General features: G+C 40.6%; 8 non-coding genes across 8 annotated transcripts; 2 read left to right on the top strand and 6 right to left on the bottom strand.

Moving 5' to 3' along the window:
• The first annotated feature begins 6,049 nt into the window (after positions 1-6,049).
• Positions 6,050-6,121, top strand: trnad-guc (transfer RNA aspartic acid (anticodon GUC)). The gene has a single exon. It is a non-coding gene; the product is annotated as a tRNA-Asp (tRNA).
• A 2,275-nt stretch (positions 6,122-8,396) lies between these two features.
• On the bottom strand, positions 8,397-8,467 carry trnag-gcc (transfer RNA glycine (anticodon GCC)). Its single transcript has one exon. It is a non-coding gene; the product is annotated as a tRNA-Gly (tRNA).
• Positions 8,468-9,171: 704 nt separating this feature from the next.
• trnad-guc (transfer RNA aspartic acid (anticodon GUC)) lies at positions 9,172-9,243 on the top strand. Its single transcript has one exon. It is a non-coding gene; the product is annotated as a tRNA-Asp (tRNA).
• A 1,155-nt stretch (positions 9,244-10,398) lies between these two features.
• On the bottom strand, positions 10,399-10,469 carry trnag-gcc (transfer RNA glycine (anticodon GCC)). Its single transcript has one exon. It is a non-coding gene; the product is annotated as a tRNA-Gly (tRNA).
• A 1,407-nt stretch (positions 10,470-11,876) lies between these two features.
• Positions 11,877-11,947, bottom strand: trnag-gcc (transfer RNA glycine (anticodon GCC)). Its single transcript has one exon. It is a non-coding gene; the product is annotated as a tRNA-Gly (tRNA).
• A 695-nt stretch (positions 11,948-12,642) lies between these two features.
• On the bottom strand, positions 12,643-12,713 carry trnag-gcc (transfer RNA glycine (anticodon GCC)). The gene has a single exon. It is a non-coding gene; the product is annotated as a tRNA-Gly (tRNA).
• Positions 12,714-14,246: 1,533 nt separating this feature from the next.
• Positions 14,247-14,319, bottom strand: trnak-cuu (transfer RNA lysine (anticodon CUU)). The gene has a single exon. It is a non-coding gene; the product is annotated as a tRNA-Lys (tRNA).
• A 524-nt stretch (positions 14,320-14,843) lies between these two features.
• On the bottom strand, positions 14,844-14,916 carry trnam-cau (transfer RNA methionine (anticodon CAU)). The gene has a single exon. It is a non-coding gene; the product is annotated as a tRNA-Met (tRNA).
• Positions 14,917-24,100: the final 9,184 nt, after the last annotated feature.

The following is a 24,100-nucleotide window of genomic DNA, read 5'->3' as shown; positions in this document are numbered from 1 at the left end:
CTAAAGTAAAAGTTTGTGGACCGTTACCCGCCACAAAGAGAGAAATGTGAACGGCTCATTTCTCCTCTGACATGCCACATACCTGTGTGCTGCCACGGCTCGGTTGTCCAGGTACTACTGTGCAGTCATGACGCCAACGAAAAAGGAAATTAGGCTACTGGACCTGGAGTTGGACTTCTCTGTCGCCGGTAAGCCGTTATCTTGCGCCGGGGAGCTGCCGTAGGCTATTTGACCGCCGTATTCCTGTCTGTGACCCCCGTTCAACCCACAACCGGCAGGATTCGCCTTTCGTTTCTGCTGCTGGTTGAAATCTGTATTCGTACAGCTTGCTGAATGATTTATTTTGCTCGCACAAAACTATTTTTAGTCACAAATGCGAGTAAAATGCTCGCATGTAGAGCTCTGTGGAAAACAAATCACTGCCGACAAATAAAAAGTTAATAAATAATAACTTTCACTGCTCAAAGATACTCACGTCTGGAAAACAAACCACTACAGCAGCATACTGAGTGCCAGGTGGCCAGCACGCGCCGTTATTGGACGGCGCATGGACACTCACCCTCTTGCGATTGGACTTTGAACTTATCCCACAGTAGTGGTACGTGAGGCACCAGTACTCCACCCTGCAACACTAGTGACATCAGCCAATACTGTATGTAGTTTTTGGATGTGAAAAGTTCTAGACCCTGGCTCAAATTAAGCACTGCCTATACTGAACAAAAATATAAACACCAGTGCTAGGAGTTCTCCGTTATTCACGTGTAGAATTGGCGATGCAATCATCATAAAGGGGCTGGAATACCTTGTCTACATGTCTGAGATACACACAGCCATCAAGGAAATGGCCACTTTAGAATGAAAATAACGTAACGGAATAGTGAACATAATTACTCTGCAGTAAGTATTTATAAGTTTCCCAGCTCCCATTCCCAGTGATTACCAAAAACTAGGGATGTCCCGATCACATTTTTTTTTGCATCTGATCCGATACGAGTCCTTTATTTTGAAACCAAGTCCTATACCGAGTCCGATCCGATACTTTGCAAAGCATTAAGAGAAAAAAAAGAAAAGAATGCATCCAAGTTGTCCCATAAGGTTTGTTTTTTATTTAAAGAGGCAACAGACATCATTTTTTTACTAAACATATCATGATGAAAATAATGTGGGTTGCACAGGGTAGTGGCCACAGTAAAATCAGACTATCAGCGTTTACATAGGTTACTTAGTGGCTTTGCATTCTTTGTAAAAAGCTTCTGCCATCGGAGGCGAAATTTCGCAGAAAAAATCTGCTTTACAGCAGGAAACACATCATGTATTGCGGACCTGGTCAGTCAGCCAATCAGGGACTGGAGCTGGTCCTTATGAGGAGTTGGGTATGAGATAGTTGAGTCACGAGCACAATGGCAGACGGACAAAGTTTGGAAACAAGTGAAAAACGGCCTAGCGAAAGAAAACGAGCTCCTCTGTCTGAGGAGGCAAAGGAGAGTGATAAATGAAGACGAAAAACAAGAGTAAACCTCAGTCAGGTGGTCAAGAGATGGAGGGAGCTCTGTGACCAAAGAGGCTTCAAAACCAATGTCCAGCTAGCTTTTTTTCTAATGGATCAGTAAGTAACACAGCTAAATGTTAGCTAGACGAGAGAGGACTGTACTGTACTGGCTGCTAGTTAATTCCTAGCCGGCCAGCATCGCAAATCACCGCAACCAGGGACCGGGTAGCGAGTGCTGGTCGGCTGACATCCTCGTTACCATTCTACGGCAGCCCTCGGACAGTGATACCCCCCTCCTTTCCTTCTGATCTCTTCTCACGGATGCAGCTATCGACAGACATCGACCAGCTAAGTTACACCCAGCTGTGAACGCTGGACTTTTCACTTCAACGGCCTTAGACTGAGGAGCATCAAAATCAGTTTCTTTCGCTATTTACAGATCAAGGACTTTGTCAGGAAAAGTTAGACCTCTTTCCCTAATGAGCCGTTACCTAATAGTATTGATGAACTTCTGTCCCTTGATCTTAATCAGAAAGGATCGATTGCTCATATATATTCTTTCACAAATAAATTTGCAGCCTTTGGAAAATATAAGAACACTTTGGGAGCATGACTTGGATAGTCCCTTTTCGGAGGACACTTGGAAAGCAATATTGAAGCAAGTGCATAAGTCTCATTCAGTTTAAAATAGTCCATCGTTCTCACCTTTGTAAAATGAAACTGGCAAGAATCTATCCCAATACTGACCCCACCTGTGGGAGATGCAAGACTGAGCCAGCGACCCTGTTTCACATGTTCTGGGACTGTCCCAGCCTTCGCACTTTTTGGGAGGCAGTGTTTGGATCTCTAAATGAAGCGTATGGTATCACTATTGAGGTACAACCCATTACTGCCTTGTTTGGTGTAAATGCTAAATGGTCATCTAACATGCACAATGTGATAGCATTCACAACAGGTTCTAAACCTCCTAGCCATACTAGGTGGCTGAAAGATGTACTGTTCCATTTAAAGCTTGTCAAAATAAAATATACCTTACAGGGAAGCAAGTTCAAATTCTACAAGGTATGGGGACCCTTTTTAAATTATTTTGATAATTTGAAGGACGTAAATGACTGGGATGAGCAAGCCTAGAAAAACAGGATGCATCTGTAATAACATGTATGTGGTTTTCTTTTTTCTTTATTTTGCTGTCTTTTGTAACTAAATGCAGCGCCTCTTGAGTAAGGTGTACTGCATAGTGTTTGTCTATTTGTCTAATTGTCTTAATTTTTTATTTTTTTTCTCTGTTTTTTGTATGTAACCATAGAGAATGTTGGGGAGGGGTGGAGGGATGGGGGGTGAGAGAGAGATGTTTTGTTTTTAATTTGTTAAATGCTAATTTAAAAAAAAAAAAAATATCAGTTAACATTAGTCCACACAGCTCTCGCAAGCTGGCCTGGAGAGAAGGGAGATCATGTCGGTCACTGGCCATAAATGTGAGGGCAGCCTTCGCAGCTACTGGGCACCCAGCATCTCCGACCAGGAGAAATTGAGTAAAATCCTCTCCTCCGCTCCCGTTTGTCAGGTGAACGCCTCTCCTCTGTCAATACACTCTACCAGCAGTTTAATAATATTAATGCCAGTTGTAACATTCAAATGTTTTAGTAGTAAGCCATGTTCTAAGCGGGATAATGTATAGTGAGCCGGTGACTGTTGAAAAATAACTCCGCTGCACGTCGGGGTTCCATTCCCCTGTCGGGAGTTATTTTTCAACAGTCACCGGCTCACCATACATTATCCCTTACATGTCTACTGTTGTTTGTACTGATACTGTACATATTGGTATAATTTACTGTGAGTTGTTTGTACTGGTACTGTGCATTCTGGTATAATTATTTGCATTACTACTTGTTTTTTCTTCAGATAAATCTGATAATTGTTGCTCGGTCTCTTTACTCATTTATTTAGTATAGTGTCCACACACCTTCTCATTCTACATATACATAGAGGTATACTGGTGGCTTTACAGCCTACATTTTATTGATTTTATCTGATCCCCACGGTCAATTTGGCCGCTGCGACAGTGCAAGCAACACCGCTGATGCTAAGTGGCGCCAAGCTAAAAAAAAAAAAGAATCCTATCTGTCGCCTCTTTAAGTCAAACTATAAAGTGTTTATACAGCACATTACTAAGTACATTACCACTGGTAGTTGGCACAAACCTGTGCTGAGTGTAGTCCCTGGGTTGTTCTTGTAGGGATGGTTATCATCAGTGATGACTAGCTGGGTGTGAAGTCCCGGGAGTGTCAGAGCCCGGAGAGACTTGAATGTATAGTTCTCAGGCGTGGCCACTGTGGAGGGCACTGTGCAGCGCCCAGTGGGCAAAGGGGCGGAGGCAGGGGACAGGAGACCCGTAACGACAAAATATTGTATTTTATCAGGTGGGGGAGAAAAAAGCGATATCGGCCTTATATCGGCCATTGGCCGCCCTGCTCTCTCTCAATATCAGCATCGGTATAATCGGCCTAAAGGCCATATCAGTCGACCTCTAGTAAATACAGCAACCATGTCTACACAATAAAAGAAAATTGTGGTAAAAAGAATAAAGCATCCTAGGTTCAGATAAATACAATAGAAATAGCATCTGGAAAAGTGCATCTCTCTATCAAAAACAAACAAGCAACAAACTCCAACACCACACAAAGATATAAAACATGTGTGAAATAACATGAATAAACTTACTTGTCTCACATAAAAAGGTCCCCTTCATCTGAGGCATACTCCTGATCACTATCTGAAGAGTCCTCAAAAATCTTCGTCCGTGCCTCCTGAACACGGTACTTGGTCGTTAAAAGTTATTTAGGAATGAAAACGTATCTCTCAATAAATGACAGTAACAGTGCATTAGTGCGCACAGGCAAGAATGAAGGGCGCACCGTTACGCACAGGTATACACTGCTCAATTAGCATATGCCATACGCCATTTGAAAGGTTGCAACCTCCTCTAGCAGTCTAGCAATGAAATGCCGTTGAACAAAGCCCCTAAAGTATGCCTGTGTAGGTTCTGTCAAATCATCTACAGAATACATTGGCTGCAGCCCTTCTGGCTGCTTCAGGACCCCCTCACTGTCTGCAGAGAACACCAACATAAAGCCTGTTTCCACTGAAGAAGTTCCTGGTACTATTTGGGGCGCAGGAACTACTACAGGAACGTCCTCTCGTTTGGCCCTCTCAACTGCCGTGTCTCCACTGAGAGAGCAGAGTATGAGGAAGGTTCCTGTAAAGTTACGGGCTGCCTCTGGATGTGACGTAATCATTGCACGACCATTTTGACCGGGGCGACGTAGGGACGCAGTTAGCCGATAGCGGTGTCTGTAATAACTCACTAAATGGCCCGTGAAAAAAATATTTTTTTCAGTGGATGTCTTAGTTACAACATGATTGAGCTAACTGGAGTAGTTTCATGTCGTATCTGACAATGGGAGGCTTTTAACAGATGACGTCCTGATGTTAGCTTTGCTGCTGCTGTTAGCTGTCCCTGTCAGCTAATGCTTTCTAGACATCGTGATTTCCCAAAACTGAATAAATACCACACATAGCAACACAAAACTGCTTTGCTAGCTCAATCATGTTGTAACTAAGATATCTGCTGGAAAGAATAATTTTTTCACGGGCCATTTAGTGAGTTTTTTTTAACATAGCAGTGAAAGCTATATGAACGAGCTAATCCTCGTCTGCTGAGTTTTAAAAATGCCGGCTATTTTGTTGCTTTCTGTTGACGTCACATCCCTCCTTGAGTATATCCAATCAGCACCAAGTAATTCCCAAGCCCCAGCCAGGAGTCTTAATGTGTGGTGTGTAATAAATGTGTGGTATTTATTCAGTTTTGGGAAATCACAATGTCTAGAAAGCATCAATGGTTGCAGCTGACAGGGACAGCTAACGTTAACACTAGCAGCAAAGCTAACATCAGGATCGTCATCTGTTAAAAGCCTCCCGTTGTCGGATACGACATGAAACTACTCCAATTAGCTCAATCATGTTGTAACTAAGACATTCGCTGGAGAAAATATTTTTTTCACGGGCCACTTTGTGAGTTTAGTGAGTTATTACAGACACGGCTAACAGCTAACAGTTAGCCCAGCTAATGTACGATAACCATGTTATTAATTACACACAGAGAAAATACTAATGTTTGTTCAGTCATTGTGTTTATAGACTTTACAAACATCAGATTAGTCTAAACAGTGATATAGTGACGTGAAAAATGTGATATATACATATATATAGCTAAACTCAGCAAGGCAAACAACAAGGCGATTCCCATTTACACAGTGGTAAGAGTGCCGGACCGGAAGTGTCGCACAAAAAAACGGAAGCTGGCTGCGTTCTGTTTTGCCTCCGTGTTTCCGTGAAAAATAAGGTGGATAGCAACGCTCAGCCAAGGACACGTGAGTATCCCCCCACCAGCCTAGCACCTCCCATCCTGGGCAACTCCAGAAAAGGCATGAATCCACCCCTCTCCAGGGGGGTTTGATTCCTTGTACTGTTAAAAGGGCTGAGTCAAATATCTCCAACATCTCCTCGTTAGTATAGTGGTAAGTATCCCCGCCTGTCACGCGGGAGACCGGGGTTCGATTCCCCGACGGGGAGTAAACATGTTTTTTTTGTTTTTTGTTTTTTTGTTTTTTCCTGCTTCACACCAAGCTAATGCACAATGCTTCTTTGAGGACTGAGAGGAAAAAATAAGTAAATATGTTTTTTAGGCCGTTTTTTTTCAGGGCCTGATTTACAGGCAGGCACATCCGCAGGCAGCCCAGTGTTGCTGGAGAACACGTGCAACGCATGCTTTCCCCTCCCCCACTCGGTGCCTAGGGTACCAACCTACTCTCTTTCTCTCTCTCGTCTCCCTCCCTCCTGTTCATGTGCTCACAGTGCTGTGTGTCTGTAACCCCTGCCCCTCCCCCTTCTTCTCAGTGCGGACACCCAGACGACACCACACATATTGACCAATCACGCACGGTTTGAACGGAAAAAAAGAGGAAAAAAACAAAAACAAAGTGGCTCCCAATGAGGAGCCGGCTCCTGTCGTTCACTTCAAAGAGCTGGCTCTAAGAGCAGTTTAGTTCGCGACCGACACATCACTACAGCCGGAGTATTGGACAGTGGCCAAATAAACACAGCTGCTTGGAGAGAACAGTAAGGCTTAAGTTTTGATCGTTCAGAGAATTGTATTTTTAATTGGTTACTGAGCTGTATTGCTGCCTTGAACTTTAAGGGTGAAAAATGCAAATGCCGAATGAATGGTCTTTAAATATGCTTGCAACTGTATCACTATCAAGCAAACTCGATTCTACACAGGCTAATTCTAGAGCTAGGCTAGAGAGCTAGCCTCATTGAGTTTGTCAATATGCATAGGCAGTTACTTTGGACACGACTTGAGGGATTAAATTATAACCATATAACGCCAACGTTATCAATTCAGTGGTGTTTTCAGAGTTTCAGTCTAGTCTAGTCGACCAAGCAGGGATATAGGCACGGTGGTCTGAGGAGGAGCCCTCACATACACATCTGCGGCATGTGTGTGAGGGGCCGGGCTGCTGCGTGTGTGTGACTGCTGCTTCACCGGAGAGCTGTTTGAAGTATGACAGGAGAAAATAGTCTATGCGTGGTTTAAGTTTATTTGAGTTAACGTTGATAATGCACCGAAAATAGATGCAACAAGTCGCTTGCTTTTTAGAGTAGAAACTCAAGCAAGTTGTCAAAATGCGTTGCTTAAGGTGCATTGACATCGACAGTTATTTTCTCATTCAAACTGCTGATTTTCAGGACACACATACAGGGTAAATCTCACAGCTTCTTTGATAGCTTTTCTTTTGCGAATCTGTTGTCTTTGCGTAGAAGGCTGCATAATAGGCCTACAACAAGGTTATTTTATGTAGAAAAAAGGGAAACTATGACACACTTCTTTTACAAATGAAAGACTGCATTTCAATGACTATTTTTTATGGTTGATCGTTTTCTTTTTTACAATGGCTACATGAACATTAAAAGCATTAAAGATGAGTTGACAATGAACCTAATTAACCTAACAGCCTATTTTATTTTATATCTTGTTGTGATAACCAGATTATGTCTTTTTGACTTATAATAGTATCTACCAGCAAACAATTTATCATCAGGGCCGTTTTGGAGATAATGATGAAAGCCTTTTGTGCCTTGTACATTACTATTACCATGATGCACCCATATAATGTGCACAGAATATGGGGTTAATAGAATGAGTTTAACACAAAGGTACTAGACCAAAATATACTGAATTTGTGTTTTTGTTTCTTCTTTTTTAAGCAATCCCCTGATGGCTGAGAAAAACAACCCCGTATGGCAGCACTTCACCGAGTCATATTTACGTTCAGACATATACTTAAATGCTGCTTACTAAATGCACTAAATCCCTTTTTCATTTGAATGTTTATTTGACAGTTTCCATTACTTGTTCTCTACCTCTTAAATATATATATATATTTTTTAAAGAAAGTCGTGTGTGTTGTGTGCGTGTTCAATAAAGTTTTTTTCTAAAATTAACACTTGTGTACCCCTCATTGTTATTATTGTGACATTTCTATCATGCAAATAGATGCAAAACATCGCTATCGGCAGTGGCCATAAAAAAATCCATATCGGTCGACCTCTAGTGTGACCACAACCTCTCTCCCATTATGTCTATGCTATTTAAGATAGTAGGAGTGGTGGTAGTGATTCTAATGATGACCTATTTATAGACATAATTTCAGGCATAACGATACAGCTTCGCAAAGTGATGCACTGTACACTGCATCAATGTAGGAATAGACCTATAAAATTCAAAATTCCTTTATTAAACACAAAAATACCTTCTACTAGTAAATTTTTACCACAAAACAACTGTTGCATTGGCCGGGAATCGAACCCGGGCCTCCCGCGTGGCAGGCGAGAATTCTACCACTGAACCACCAATGCACGCATTTCAACAAACAACTGATGCCACAAACTAATGCTTGTCACTACGCATTACATTGCCAGCTATGGTGATGAAAGAGCCTGATTCAAATCTCATGACAAGACATGGTGTAACACACAACAATCCGATAAAGGAAACACTTTAGCCCTGTCTGGAAGGGGCTGAGGGACATACACTCTCCACTACACACGCCAACTACCACCATCCCCCCTCCTAAAGTTCACTGATTCCAGATGAAAAGATACACACACACGTACCCCTTGTCCTTTCCCCCAGCAAGACAATGGGTGGTGCACTCTGCATGGTCATCAAATCTGGCTAATCTGTTTCAAAATCCAGGCCATTTTCAAATAATTCTAGATTAATCTTCTTAATCTGTAGATCAAAGCTTGTACCTTAATGTTATGTTTTTAACTAAAACCTAGCTTCAGATAAATAGCAGTGAAATTATGTATGTCCCTCCAAACGTAATTTTGATGAATATTTCTCGACCTACAGGGAAAGGTGGTAGTACTGAAGTTATACTTGCACTGCGTGCTACTTGCTTCTGCAGCCCCATCAAGACAATAAATATATCACCATTTTGTCATGTCATGGATAAAATCAAACAACGTCAGAGCACTTTGCCTGATCTGAAACCTGAACTGAACTGTTGTGCTGGGCTGAAACAGTTAAAAGGGGAGGAGTCAACAGGCCAAATATCTCCTCGTTAGTATAGTGGTGAGTATCCCCGCCTGTCACGCGGGAGACCGGGGTTCGATTCCCCGACGGGGAGAAGACATTCTTTTCTTTCGTATTTCACCACCTGACCAATACACATACACACAGTCTTAAGCATTTTAAACTCTGTGTTCATGTGCTTTGTTACCATTACAGGGGGGCTTAAATATCATCACACTGCACAAAACCTTACCAACATTACATCAGTATGTTAACTGCCCCACTAGAGATTGCATTTGAGGAAGGAAGATGGCACCAGTGTGTGAGATGTGCCATCAGCTGCTCCGAATGTTCATGAGGTGTTCCGAATGAGGTTGTCCCCCCGACTTCCCCGTCACTGCGTCCTATATGTTGCACGAGCTACGCTAAATCAGTCTGTGAGACCGAGCTGCGCACCTACCCCTTCTCCGGAGTAGGTCCAAAAGCCAGGTCACCCACACTCAAGCAGGTAGTGGTGGCGACTTGCTGACCGCAACCAAACCCCAACCAACCAACCATCCATCCATCCATCCCCCCCCCCCCCCCCCCCCAAAATAAGCCGTGTGATGTGAGACTCTACTCACCTCTGTCTGCAGGAGAACAGAGAGAAAGGTGTTTTTACAAGTCTCTGTGTATTCAGCTCTCAGTACTTTTGTTGTGAACAGCAGGTGTCTGTAAAAAAGTTAATTTCAAGCCCTGCATATTGGGACAACTTATACAGTACTTTTCTAGGACACCCACCAGAAACTCCAAGATGGCCAAGCACTCCAAACTGCTGTTTGGTGCATGAGTACAAACAACAGTCAGAGACCTCCTCTAAGCAACTCACAGTTGCATCGAGGCAACCCTATCATTACCCTGGGAGAACTGCAGCACAGCGGCACTGAGTCAGGGGCTGGTGAGAATTCCCACAACCTCCTGGCACCTCTTACACTGGGAAACTCAAAAGGCAAGAGTCCAGCCCTTCTCCAGGAGTGAAACCTCTTCACCCTGATTCTGAACCAGGAGAAAATACTGGTGCTGTATGTCCTGCCTGGTTCCAGTTCCCCACTGTGTTGAGATGGCAATATTCTTTCCTATACAAAGCAATAACTCTGTACTACACTTCACCTCTGTCTAACGGAACTCACAAAACTCTGCTGTTTCAGTATACTGAAATCCTGTAATTGAAGAAAAAGTCATGTGTTAACGTACCATAAGATACACTACATCAGAAATGTCAAAAGATTGTTGCATTGGCCGGGAATCGAACCCGGGCCTCCCGCGTGGCAGGCGAGAATTCTACCACTGAACCACCAATGCTCACACTAACAACTTCCGCACTGCACTGAAACAGTGACCCACAATATGAAATGGGAAATGTCAAAAAACAGCATCCATGGGGGCGGGGTTTGGACCCAAACTAAGATGGCAGCATAGTGTGTAGGCTCCACACAACTTCGCACACAAAATCGCCCTAAACTTTTACAAACCTGACCATCTACATGAAACAGACTATGTCAAACCCCTCAACAGCCAAGGAGTGCGACATCTTTACAAAAGATCACAAAACAAGCTCACGGAGCGCCAAGGCAGCACCGCCGGTTGAGGATAACGAAGCTAGCAACATAGCTAATATAGCCGACGTGCTAACGGAGTTAAAAGCACTCCGCTCTGAGTTCAGCTCCAAGTTGGACGGAATAAACGACCGACTGGGCGACCTGACAAACTCAATTTCGGTGCTAGAGAGCAACTTGGGTAAAGTTAATCGAGCGGACTCCGGGGTTTTTTCGGACCTAATTGTATTGTGGAGTTTTGCACAGTGGCGACCGGATCTTTGCTCTCAAACCACAAAAAAATGTGTTGGCACAACAGTCTCCTTCAGTACATTATTCTATGCTTTCTTTTGATTTTCACATTGGCTAGTCATCCTGTTTAATTTGTCTTCTGATTAAATTGGAACCGTTGAAACAAGTTGTAGGAAGCCTCTGCAAGTAATTGGTTGCTGGCAGACACTCTGTGCTGCAATAAAATGGTTAATCGGCAGTGCTGTGCACTGTAGAGCTGATGCGCTGCTGGTTCTGCCGGCCTGAATAGAATATAATGTCTATAGCCTTACTATTGTGTGTACAGCCTTTATAGACTGAGCTGAGCAGTGATGCGCGGGTCGACCCGTAACCCGAAGGACCCGCAAATGGACCTGCGGGTCGGGCAGCAGTGATCGTCTGTTAAATCGGTCTGTAAATGATATTTTGACATTATTATTATTATAATCTAATCATAGAAATGAATATTCGAATATCCGAATATTTGGATACAGCCCTAGATTTTTCAGCATAAACAATCCGACAAAGACGGGAGTTCAGCGCCACTCACCCGTTCAGCGCTGTTCATCGACATGGGAGCCTTTCGAGGGTTTCATCTCCAACCATGCCAACTGAGGGTGCTGCACGGCGGGAAGATTCAGCTGTTTCCCTCCCCACAAGGAATTTTACCGCAAAATCACCGCCAGATACGCCACACATGGCCGGGTTTGAACTGTCTCCTTCATATAAAAAGGGGTGAGTGCACCAGCCTTTATGCATAGACATGGGCTCACCATCTCTAACTTTGTCAAGCTTAGCTGTCACCTAAGCTATTTTGCTCTACAACATTGAAAAATGTGGACAATATCTGACAGGTACATATCGTGCAGTGCAGTACGAAATCTCAGAATTGTCAAAAGGATGTTGCATTGGCCGGGAATCGAACCCGGGCCTCCCGCGTGGCAGGCGAGAATTCTACCACTGAACCACCAATGCCTATAAGACTGTGTTATTCACAGCAGACAGACCATGACTCACAATATGTAATAGGGAATATCAAAACACAGCATACATATGACAAAGTTAAGTATCAATTTTTCCTCCTACACCATATTCTGTGACTTGGTGACTCTGGCAGCTCTTCAAGCTGGTCCAATGTTCCACAACCAGAATGAAACACTCACTGCGCCCTCCTCAATCCAACATTCAACAATGCAAAAACTTATTTTGGAAGTGGGAATTCAAAATCTCGTGGATAGGGGACTTAGATACGGGCACTCAGATACACCACACATGGCCGGGTTTGAACTGTCTCCTTCATATAAAAAGGGGTGAGTGCACCAGCCTTTATGCATAGACATGGGCTCACCATCTCTAACTTTGTCAAGCTTAGCTGTCACCTAAGCTATTTTGCTCTACAACATTGAAAAATGTGGACAATATCTGACAGGTACATATCGGTTGCCATTAAATGGACAAAGTAACTATTCATTTTTGAAAATCTGTATTCCATTGCCACTCTGTTTTGGATATTTGTTTTTATTAGTGGGGCAAGTAACAGAGGGGGTACTGGAGATGGGATAGGATGTGAACAGCAGGTGTCTGTAAAAAAGCTAATTTCAAGCCTTGCATATTGGGACAACTTATACAGTACAGTGCAGTACAAAATCTCAGAATTGTCAAAAGGATGTTGCATTGGCCGGGAATCGAACCCGGGCCTCCCGCGTGGCAGGCGAGAATTCTACCACTGAACCACCAATGCTTGAATTGAAGAAATTTTGTCGTCTTTTTCTAGAAAGCGTGACTATTCAAACACAAACAGATGGAATTGTACTGTGGAGTCAACAATGATCTGGGGTGCGTCCCAAGTCCCTTAAAATTACTGCTAACCACCTTACCTAGCCACCTAACCTAACTGTTTAGTCCCTCCCACTTAGGAAACATGCAAGGAGTCAGGAGTTAGGAGTGAGGAGTGAGGATTGCTGATTAAGAGACATGAGACGGCCTTACTCTGAAGCATCACGTAAAGCGACGTCCTTTTCTGATGATGGCGGCACAGCTGGATCTGCTGCATAACGGAACCAGCGTTTGGCATACATCCCAAGTCACATTATATTCGCTGATCAAAGCCGTAACCCCCCCACCCCCCATCATGAATTTGGTCACACACTTTTACATGTATTACCATTGTTCACTATTATTACCACATCACTATTATTAAATCCACTCACCATCATTCAACAAGTCAGCTGAGTGAGTGAATAAGACGTATCAGACCTGTCAGTCTACCTCAGTCAATTCAATTTTATTTATAAAGCCCAATATCACAAATCACAATTTGCCTCACAGGGCTTTACAGCATACGACATCCCTCTGTCCTTAAGACCCTCACAGCTGATCAGGAAAAACTCCCCTAAAAAAAAAAACCTTTAACGGGGAAAAAAACGGTAGAAACCTCAGGAAGAGCAACTGAGGAGGGATCCCTCTTCCAGGACGGACAGACGTGCAATAGATGTCGTACAGAACAGATCAGCATAATAAATTAACAGTAATCCATATGACACAATGAGACAGAAGGGGAGACAGAGACAGAGAGACAGAAAGAGATGCAGGACAGATGGTAATGGCAGTAGCTTACAACAACATTAATGAAAGTAATAATATTGATTAATATTAATATTAACAATTAATATTACCTACAAGTGATTAAACATTATTCCACTCACATGACATGCAGGACAATTAATGATGGGCAAATGTGTTGTGTGTGTGACGTGCAAGTCTTGCACAAAATATCATCAACGTTACTCTTTGTAGTGACGTAGGCATGTGAATAACAGCGTTTCATTGCAAAGAATGCATGTAACGGGTACACTTGCGCTGTTTCTCTGCCATCTCGTTCAAATGAGCAAGACAGGGGGCGGGTATTTATACGTCAGGGCCTCAAGCTGAAAAAGACTTCCTGTTAGGAACCTCTCGTGTTACATTACTCATCGCACCTAACAGATCCCTCCTAACTCCTAATGCTAACTCCTTACTGGCAGGAATAAGAGACATGAGATGCCGGACCTCGAACGACTTCCGGTTCAAGTAAGGAGTTAGGAGTTAGCAGTATAAAATAAGAGACTTGGGACGTACCCTTGGTGAACTAAAAATCAACTTACCTCTCTCACATTAAGAATAAATCACAATTTTTTATACTGGCCTTTACGTTTGAGGTTTTTGGGAAGCTTGAGTACCCAGCTCACAATAAGCGCACGGAAGGGGAAAAGAAAGTTGGCGATAAAAAGATATGCGCCCAACGTGGGGCTCGAACCCACGACCCTGAGATTAAGAGTCTCATGCTCTACCGACTGAGCTAGCCGGGCTTGGGGTGACACACAAAACCTGTGTTTTTATAGCAATGCATATACCGGCACAGGAGATCATGGTGGTGTAGTGTTTCCTGTATACACATGTACGTATACATGTACGCACTGTACATCACCACCTAATCACCTATCACATCAATCACTCAGCATTCTTTGAACTCTGCACCACTGCACTGTTGTCTTCTTCTTCACAAATAAACAGTCTGACAAAAAGAATAGAAGCATAAGACAAAATCACTAGGTAAATTAAAAGTTACGCTATTAAAAGCAGCATTGTCAACAAGTCTGGTCGAAGTAAAAAGCATACACAAGGGTAATGTGACTGAGTAATGATCCTTAGCTTTTGTCCGTATGATTAAATAAGTGTAGTAGAAATATAATAGCATCTAGTGTAATAAAAATGTCTACCATAACACAATATGGTGTAATACAATACAGCAAAAGTTGTATTGGCGTTGTATATACAGTTTCCTAACAGAAGATGTGCTCTTAACAAAGATAGACTTCAGCAGCAAAACATCTGCCCCGTGTGAGGCTCGAACTCACGACCTTCAGATTATGAGACTGACGCGCTGCCTACTGCGCCAACGAGGCACTGGATACTACTTAAGAGGAAGCCTTTAAATAGGAACTACAGATATAGTGAAGTCAATCTCAGGTAAGTTGTACTTTATTTGTCCCACAGCTGGGAAATTTGCAACATTACAGCAGCAGAGGGACAGGGAAAACAGGAAGCATTAGTAGAAAAAAATACAAAGCAATATGTAAGTACCTAAAATAAGTAAATTGGAGCAAGTAAACAGTATGGAAACACAATGCAATATAATAAGGAAGCATCAAAAAGAAGCCAAATATAATAAAGAGACTGTTTAAATGGCTGATTTAATATTACTGACCAATAAAAGCATAGATGTGGTACAGTTTTACAATACTTCACTATATGAGACATCCATACTTCTTGACAATATATCTGGTTTCACTAGCAGAAATCCTCAAACAAATGTAAAACCAACAGCCCCGAATGCAGCCATGTTAACACTTGAGCACAACTAGAGAACAACACACCATCTATTGGTTGCAGCTGTAATTCCCTTCATTGTCCTCCAGAGGGAGGCAAAGCACTTCTCACTCCCACTGCAGAGAAACCTGCCATAAACTGCCCTAACTTCTGTGAAACTGTCGACAAATATGCTATAATGTCCTTCAACAGGTACAACACACTCACTTTATCCAGCTAAAAAGCTTATGGGCGGTGTCATGTAAATTTACTGTGGATAGATGAAAATGTACCCACCAAAAAATGTCAATGCATCTTCATCTTTCACTACTTGCTTTCCGTCCTCATTAATGTACTTCTATGATGTTCATGAGCATAAACTTTTGGGTATGTTACTTTAAAGCAACACTGTACCATTATGGTAAGAACAGGAATGAATGCATTTAAGATCGTAAGCATATTCAAAACAAGATAGTGAGTTATAATTTAGTGTTTATTTATTTAACATTTGAATGCCTGTTTTTAGTGTCCTGGTGTGTCTTTCTTGACATACTGCATGTTGCCACCATAATAAATAAAATAAAACATAGCAGTGAAAAATAAAAATAAAAATGCAAAAGGTCAAACGGGGAAGGGAGGGCGCCATGAGATGACGTCATTGAGAGTGTCTCATGTCCACAACTGATGTAAACAACTACAGGCACATCCATGACTACGACGAGATGGAAAGATTCCTTGGGAACCTCTTGGCTACATTCAGTTTTGTCGTTGCTCCAGACATATCTCACGCTCTCTTCCTCTCCTGCCATTTTTTGACTGTGGACTCGTGGAGCGGAAGTGAAGTAGAAGTAGGATCCGGTAGCCTATGTCACCGTTTATTCGCTAAATCTGTTTCCATTGCCCAAAGTTGCATTTTCCTAATATCGATATGCTGACTTTTCCACCCCCTCCAAGCGTAGATTTTTTTTTTGCAATGTTTCAGCTTTTTTTCTAATTTCTGGCATTTCCATTCAAGTTTTTTTTTCGTAATTGTTTACACGGTGTAGCCTAAATAAAGTGTTGAGTTGAAATGTATTAGTTCCTACGTTCCCTGAAAGCAACGTGATAGGGGACGGTCCCTAGCCTTTTTGTTAAGCTGTCTGTCATGATTCCACACCCCTCTTAGTTGATGTCACACCCCCACGCTAGATCAGGGCCAAAAGTCTGAAACTGAAAAGAAAAGATCTGAAAGTGAAAAAGAAAAATCTGAAACTGAAAAAAGATTTGAAACTGTAAAAACTAAGATCTCAATCTGAAAAGATAAAATGTGCAACTCAAAAAAATAGGATCTCAAATATCTAAATATATGAAAGTGAAAAATGAAAATAAATAATTTATTCAAAAGAATTACCAGAGTGATTCATAATTATATTTAACCTGAAAAAACTTTCTGTACACTTATTTTCATTTTGAATACATTGATGTACAGGGCTCGAAATTGCGACTGTTTTGGTCACATATGTGACCAAAATTTCATCTGTGCGACCTCAAAATATAATTGGGAGCAAAATTTTGCTGGTGCTCCTAACTTTTGAAGTTAGGAGCACCAGTGCTACCATGTAAAAAAGTTAATTTTAAGCCCTGATGTATTTTTCAAAATTCAAGATCAAAACTTCAATTTTCAGTTTCAAATTTTATTTTCTCAAGTACAGTAACATTTGACCCCAATATAGCACCATAACGGCCCATCAGCTGATGGACACATGAAATACAATGCTTTTAATGTTTGTAATTTTCATTCATTGTGTAAAATTAATACCAATGACATGCTGATATTGTCTTGCATCCCTTGGTGTATTAGCCTGAACTGTGATGCAACTAATATTATTAAATGTATGTAAATTAATATGCAGATTTAAAAAGAAAATTATGATGACTGATAAGCATTTAAACAGTATACAAACCAACATATACAATATCAAAAGCTGTCATGCTGTTATGATTCCATAAATGTACAGTGCTGCCTCAAGGCAACATTTGAGCATTTTGCACTAATTAATTATCAAATAAGACTTCCTTAGAAAATTAAAAAAACAAACTTAACTCATCCATTTCTGTGAATCCATTTTTTTTTCAGCGTGTAAAATGACAATAAGGGACTTTTGCAGACCTTTTTTTTTTTGGGGAGGGAGTTGATAGGGCTGAACCATGCGTAAAGGCCCACAGACGGTCTAAACATGGCCTCCAGAGAGTCATGGCATAATATCAACAGTACTATGGGTTCCCTTATGGCCCTAGCTCTTTTATGAAGAACTGCAACATAACTGGGGATAAATCGTGTGAGTATTAACAGCCAAGAATGACGTATCACCTAGTACCTAGCGGTTACACAACACCGTAGAGGGTTTAAAAAGCGGACCTATCAAACTAACTACTGAAGATTTGTGGGTGAATGCATGGCAAATGGCCAATTTAGTTTCACATTTGGCTGCACAGATTAGAGCATCTCATTCAAGCATAACTATATAAGAAAATAGAGCTGATGTTTAGGATTTAGTTTGGCTTGGCTAATCAGTCTGCAATAGAGTGCCAAGCTGCAGGAAGTGAGCGAAAGCTATGATGTCACATACGCGACCTCCTCCTGTGTACTCTTGAGTCTTTCTAATTAAAAAGCTTATATCTCAACAGTTTTACCACAAAGTATGACTTTCTTGACCTTAAAATATATGTTTTAAATTCATTAACAACATATTCAGATTTCATGTCGCAACTCAAACGGGAACAAAAGATAATATTGTTCTCCCCATTAACTGCCATTCATATTTTTTTCTGATCTAAGGTCCCATGAGCTCTACCGGACGGGGCGTGACTTTGGCACTCTATCCATTTAAGCAAAGAGCATGGATACCGAGAGGCGAAGCTCAATAGAACGCCCCATAGCAACAGAATCGTCCATGGTTTCGTTCTACCGCCGCCATACTGGACTGTCAGCAGACCGCAGCAGACCCGCTTGCATACAAAAACACACAGACAAACTGAAGTATATCGCTATTAATTATGCTTACAATGCTACTCACCTCGTGATAGCTTGGTCACAGCTGCTTTTTCACGTTTTTGTAAAGCAAAATATAGACTTTAAAAAAAACAAAACGAGGAAAAACGGCCTAGATGGCATCTCTACATATTACATCCACTTATGAGAAGATTAACTTAATTACTCCATCAAAATCACCCCATATGCCAATCTACCAAAAAAATTAATAAATAATAATAAAAAAATCAATATTTTAACTAGAAACACATTAATGGCGACGTCACATAGTCAGGAATAAAGATTTATTTACAGTTTGTACAGTAAGGGGACAGTATTAATAACAATAATATATAAGCTATATATATATATATATACATACATACATATATCTTCCAACCAAAACTGGCATATTAAATTGATATTAAAACACTTTAAAACGTACACCTCTGTCGGGATCCTTCGGGAAACGGTGGAAGGCCAGGTGCGGGGTGTTCCACTGATAGTTGTTGCAGTTAATTGCACTACACTGTTTTCTTTTACTTTTTCCTCCTCTCTCCTTAACATCTTGCATGTTGTCTGGGCGCAACAGTCCAAGCTCAACAGTCCAAAATGGCGTTAGCGCCCCTAGTGGCTGTTGGCAAAAATTCAACGGAGCTTCGCCTCTTGGTATCCATGCTCTTTGATTTAAATTAACTGGCGAGACGCTAGCTTTTAAGCTAGCTGTTGGCCCTTGACGTTCAACCTAACTTGACTTTGCGTTAGCTGACACACGCACAAAATAACTACCATACACACAGTTTACGTGGAAAATAGAACAAAGTCACAAAATAACATGGTTCATACGCATTTTGGTGTTAGGTTGATAGTAATTCACACATTAGTCGCAAAAACATCGCTGACTGCAATCCCTGTAAGTTACCGTTACGCTAACAGCTCGCGCGTGACGTTCAACCTAAAAAAAATCGTTAGCTGAAACACACAAATTATTTACCTTATACACGGCTTTGCATGGAAAATACAACAGACTCACCAAAGCAACATTGTTTATAAGTGTTTTCACAATGGGTAATAGTGACTCACCCATTAGTCCGAGAAGCTGATTTAACCACATTTTTTGCTGCGTTTTCCTGCTACGGTCCTCTGCAGAGCCAGTGTCACGTCCCGATGTCCATGGCCGGAAAACCTCTCCTGCGTGTCGTGTTTTTTCACCACAGTTTGCTGACAGTCCCGACCCTGTCTACCTTATACTTCAACTATAATACTGACAATAAAATAAGCGGTAATAACCGCCGTGTAACCATGTTGGTCAATTGCCTCCGTCGACCGTGAAGCTCTGTGACCTCCCGACACAGCGGCGCCCCAATAAAGCAACAGCCAATGGGAGAAGGCCAACCATGGTTGAGCTGACGTCACATGTTGAACAGACGCACGAGCCGTGTGTACTTCACGACACTATTTAAAAGTTACAAAAGTGGCTTCTGCGCTATTTAAAACCATTTATGTCATAAAAAAGTGCAACAACACTGGAGCATATAACGACTTCCAACTGTCACAGATAGTCATACTTAAATAGAGAACAATGGAACATGATCTTCCCGTTGTCTCATAATTATATAATTCCAAATAGAATCAAGGATTTTTATTTAATGCAATTCAATTGAACATAATTTATCCCGGAGATTCTTGAGCCAGTGAATGCTTCAAATTACATTAACACTAAGTACAGTAACCGCAGTTTCAGTGTTCCACAACCAGACAACCAGTGGGTTCCTCGGGTCAGGGTCACTCACTAGGCCTAGTTTTAGAAACAGTATTAAATATCTGGCAAAATATACAAATATGCACAATAAAAGTGTTTTCAAGGAGTAGAAGCAAAAACCAGTGTCTAATAAAGTAACAATAGGAATATGATGAGTACAAGAGTTACTAAAATGAACTTAAATGGTGGAGAAAATCAGACTGCTCCTAATAATCAATGTCATATTGAATATGATAAAACAAGGAGTAGTGTTGCACATTGTTTTTGTGTTTTTTTTTTCTTTTCCCTACATTTCATTTAATTGTTGTGCAATTTAATTTATTTTCATATTACTTTTATATTACGAAATATATTTTCTACAACTGTTATCATTAAAGTCTGGAATGCACACTATGTGTTGTATGTATTCAGTTAGGTATGGAAGTTTTTATTGGACCTCATTATTTATAACCCAAACAAGACAATCTACAAATGTGTACCATGATCCACAAATATTTCACTGTCCAAACACGTTTTTTTAAAATATCTGTGTTATGTAAAGTCAAATCCACAAAAATACAGATTGATTTGCAAATGCGCATAACTTACTCTGTAAACACGTGCTTTAATTTAACATGAAAATGTCACAGGTTTTACAAATGTATAGAGTTGCACTACAGCAAATATATGTGAAGTCAAATTCACCCATTTTTGGATCTGAAACTGGTTTTTCACATTTGTGGATCGCTTCCTTTAAGCTACAGGGTCATGTAAATCTGTTGACTTCCCTCTTGTTTATTTGCACAATTTTGAAAAAAAAAAAAAAAAATATGTATATATATATATATATATATATATATATATATATATATATAAATAACTGTGTGACTTGCAGTTATTTGCCACATCAGGGGATAACTGTACCTGGTAGGCTAACACAAAGAGCCTATCTAGCATAAGCATCTTTAATTAGCCTATAACAACAACTGGACACAGGGACAGAAGTCAGCCGCTATTAGTTTGCTTCCAGACAGCATGGGGAATATATGCCTCTAAGTATGAGCACATATTTCTATTTATGTCAAGAATTTGAAAGTAACATAATTTGTAAGGATGATATTCTCGCAATTCTAATTTGCATTAGCGCGTTAATGGCAATTCCCATTAAGTCTTAGCATTGAGCTGATGGACTAATTTGACACGGTTGCAGTGGTGGAAGAAGCGCTCAAATCTTTTACTCAGGTAAAAGTACAAAAGAAACAAAAAGTAAAAGTATTCATCATGCAGAGTGGCCCATATGAAATAAAATAAATGTGTTTCTCTTTAGTATTGAGTCAGGGAAATGGGGGCCTTTTATTTGAGCAACCTGAATCTATTTTTTCTTTAAATTCTGAAACTGACCATTAAAAAATAATATATTCAAATATATTCAAAATTGAAAATCCCTAAATTTAATATTTTCATTTCAAAGAGGTTAATTCACAACAAAAAAATAAATACAGATACATGGATTTTCAAAGTAAAATATTTCTATGCTATGAATTCAGCGGTGTTGTAATCACTAGCTGTTAAAATCAAAACACCTATGTCTCTTATTTGTTTCTGTAGAAAACTTGCCTGTTTCCATTTGACACCTGGAGAGTCAGCTCTGAACAAAATTCAGACATGAACCAGCTGAGAGCCATATTTAATAATTTAATTCCACCATGCATAAACCATATAGAAAATACTTTACAGCAATGACAATTTAAAAAAAACAAAACAAAAACAAAACATTTCATGATGCAAAAAAAAAAAAGTGTCACAGATCACTGAAGGCTCACGTTATCATCGGGTTAGGCTGATGGTAGTTAGTACAACAAAAAGTCAACAAAACAGTTAAAATGAAAAACATGAAAAATCAAGATTTGTTAGAAAAATGCTGATGTTACGTTTATGTTACATCCATTCTGCACCCAGCAAAGGATGGGCGCGCTTGATCTTTACAACCCTAACTCGGTCTTTGCTGTGTAAAATGGGTCTTGGTGTCTGGTGGTTCATCACTGCTTTGCAAATGAAGCACACTAGGAGTATGTCATCAGTGACCCCCGACAGAAATGGGGGTAGACATGAATGAAAAGGGGGGCTTGGAGTGTTGGCTGAGGTGAGGGTTACATGCAGAAGGCATCCACTTTTACACCTCCACCCTTTTCAAATGGCACTAGTTAAAAACAAGAAGTCATGGCAAAAACACTCCTTCATATTACAGATGATTAGGGACATCATCCCACAACTAATACTGCTTTCATTTCATCCGAGCGCGGTCAAAACATTACAGCAAACCTTTGCAATGTTTCACCAGCAGCTCATCTTCACATATCTGGAAGAAACTCAGTGTGGCATTTGATTACACTTGTATTTCAGTAAAATCTCATTTTGTCTCTGTCTGTAAAAAGAAAAGAAATAAATAAAAATGATCCAAACTGGCCTTTACTTATGTCGAAGCAATATTATTTCTAACAATTTCACAGTTGTATCATCTTTCCAAACATGTCAGTGGAGTCACAATACAGTGAATATGGAGTAATTAACATCATGAGCTTCTGTTTTATAGAGCTCCTTTGCTTTGATTTTTGGGATATTAAAATTTCAAATAATTTGGCGCTCAAAACCCATCTCGGTACCGAAGTGAATTATCCCTCTCAGGCCTATAAAGTCGATAAAGCCTCAACATTATGATTTCAATCTGTTGAACTGCATCCAGGAAAGCGATCAAGAATTTCAATTAATATTTGGAGCACATCTGCTTGTTAACACTGCTTAATTACAATACTGCTTTATACAAATGACCAAGGCAAAACAAAAACATCATGAAGCACTGGTTCACATATTTGTGTTTTGTCTGTTATGATGTGTTCCTCTCTTTACTATCTGCCAGTGGATTAGTGTTCTGCGCAGACAGTGTGCTAATTTAAAAGGTAACTCTGGTACTTTTTAACCTGGACCCTATTTTCTCATGTTTTTATGTCTAAGTGACTAATGGGAACAATAATTTTTTTAATTGGTCCAGTATTGAGCTATTTATAACGCTGCAGCAGAGGAACCGAGTGCAACATAATACAAATGAGCAACTGTGCACCGTCAATTTACGTCCACTGAAAGAGCTTGTTTTTGTCACTGACAGACTCAGATTATTATCGTAAGTATCTCACAGCACTATGGAAAGGATCCCTACACAAATAGATCTTTATGTTAAAGAAAAAGATCCTTTTTGTTCAACTAGAAACAGCCCTGAAATCACCGTCACCAAACCCACCAGACTCCACTGAAATAAACAGTAATTTTAACATTGTATAACACACTTAATCTAAAGTTGACATAAACAAAATAAAACTCATGAAAACCATCTTGGTTCATTTTTCCGCTGTTCCAACAATCCCCACCTTAGGCTTGGTTGAGATAAACACTTAATTCACCCAGTTAGATGTGAAAACATGCTGGCTCTCTACATGCTAAAATGACTGTTATTTAAATGGAGTTTGGTGGGTTTGGCAATGTTTTTTTTGAAACTGTTAGTGATTAAACAAAAAGGTCTATCTAGTCTATGTGGGGATGCTTTCTATTATGTTGTCAGATACCTAACAACAATTTGAGCCTGTCAGTGGCAAAAACGAGCATTTGTAGTGGATGTAAAGTGACGGTGTACAAATGCCCCAAGTGATTACATTGCAGCCTGTTTCGTCACTGCTGCCTGCAGTGCTCTCCCTCAGTACTGGACCAGTTAAAAAACGTTGCTCGCATTTCTCACTTAGACACAAAAACAAAGGATAATAGAGTCCAGGTTGAAAAATATTGTAATTACCCTTTAAAGGCCTGATGGAGAACTAGAAAGTCTAAATATTGAGAAAAATTATGTGTGCTTGCTGCAGAAATGTTCCCAAAGCTTTCATTTAAATGCAAAATAGCGTTATTTTTCACTTTAGAGGCGAAGAGAGCAAACACAGGATTGCTTCAGGGACAGTGAGAAAAAAAGATAAACCATTTAGTGTAC

Source organism: Epinephelus lanceolatus, chromosome 24 (genome assembly GCF_041903045.1).
Source record: "Epinephelus lanceolatus isolate andai-2023 chromosome 24, ASM4190304v1, whole genome shotgun sequence".
NCBI lineage: Eukaryota > Metazoa > Chordata > Actinopteri > Perciformes > Serranidae > Epinephelus > Epinephelus lanceolatus.
Note: the sequence above shows the minus strand (reverse complement) of the source record. Positions and strands in the feature narration are given on the sequence as shown.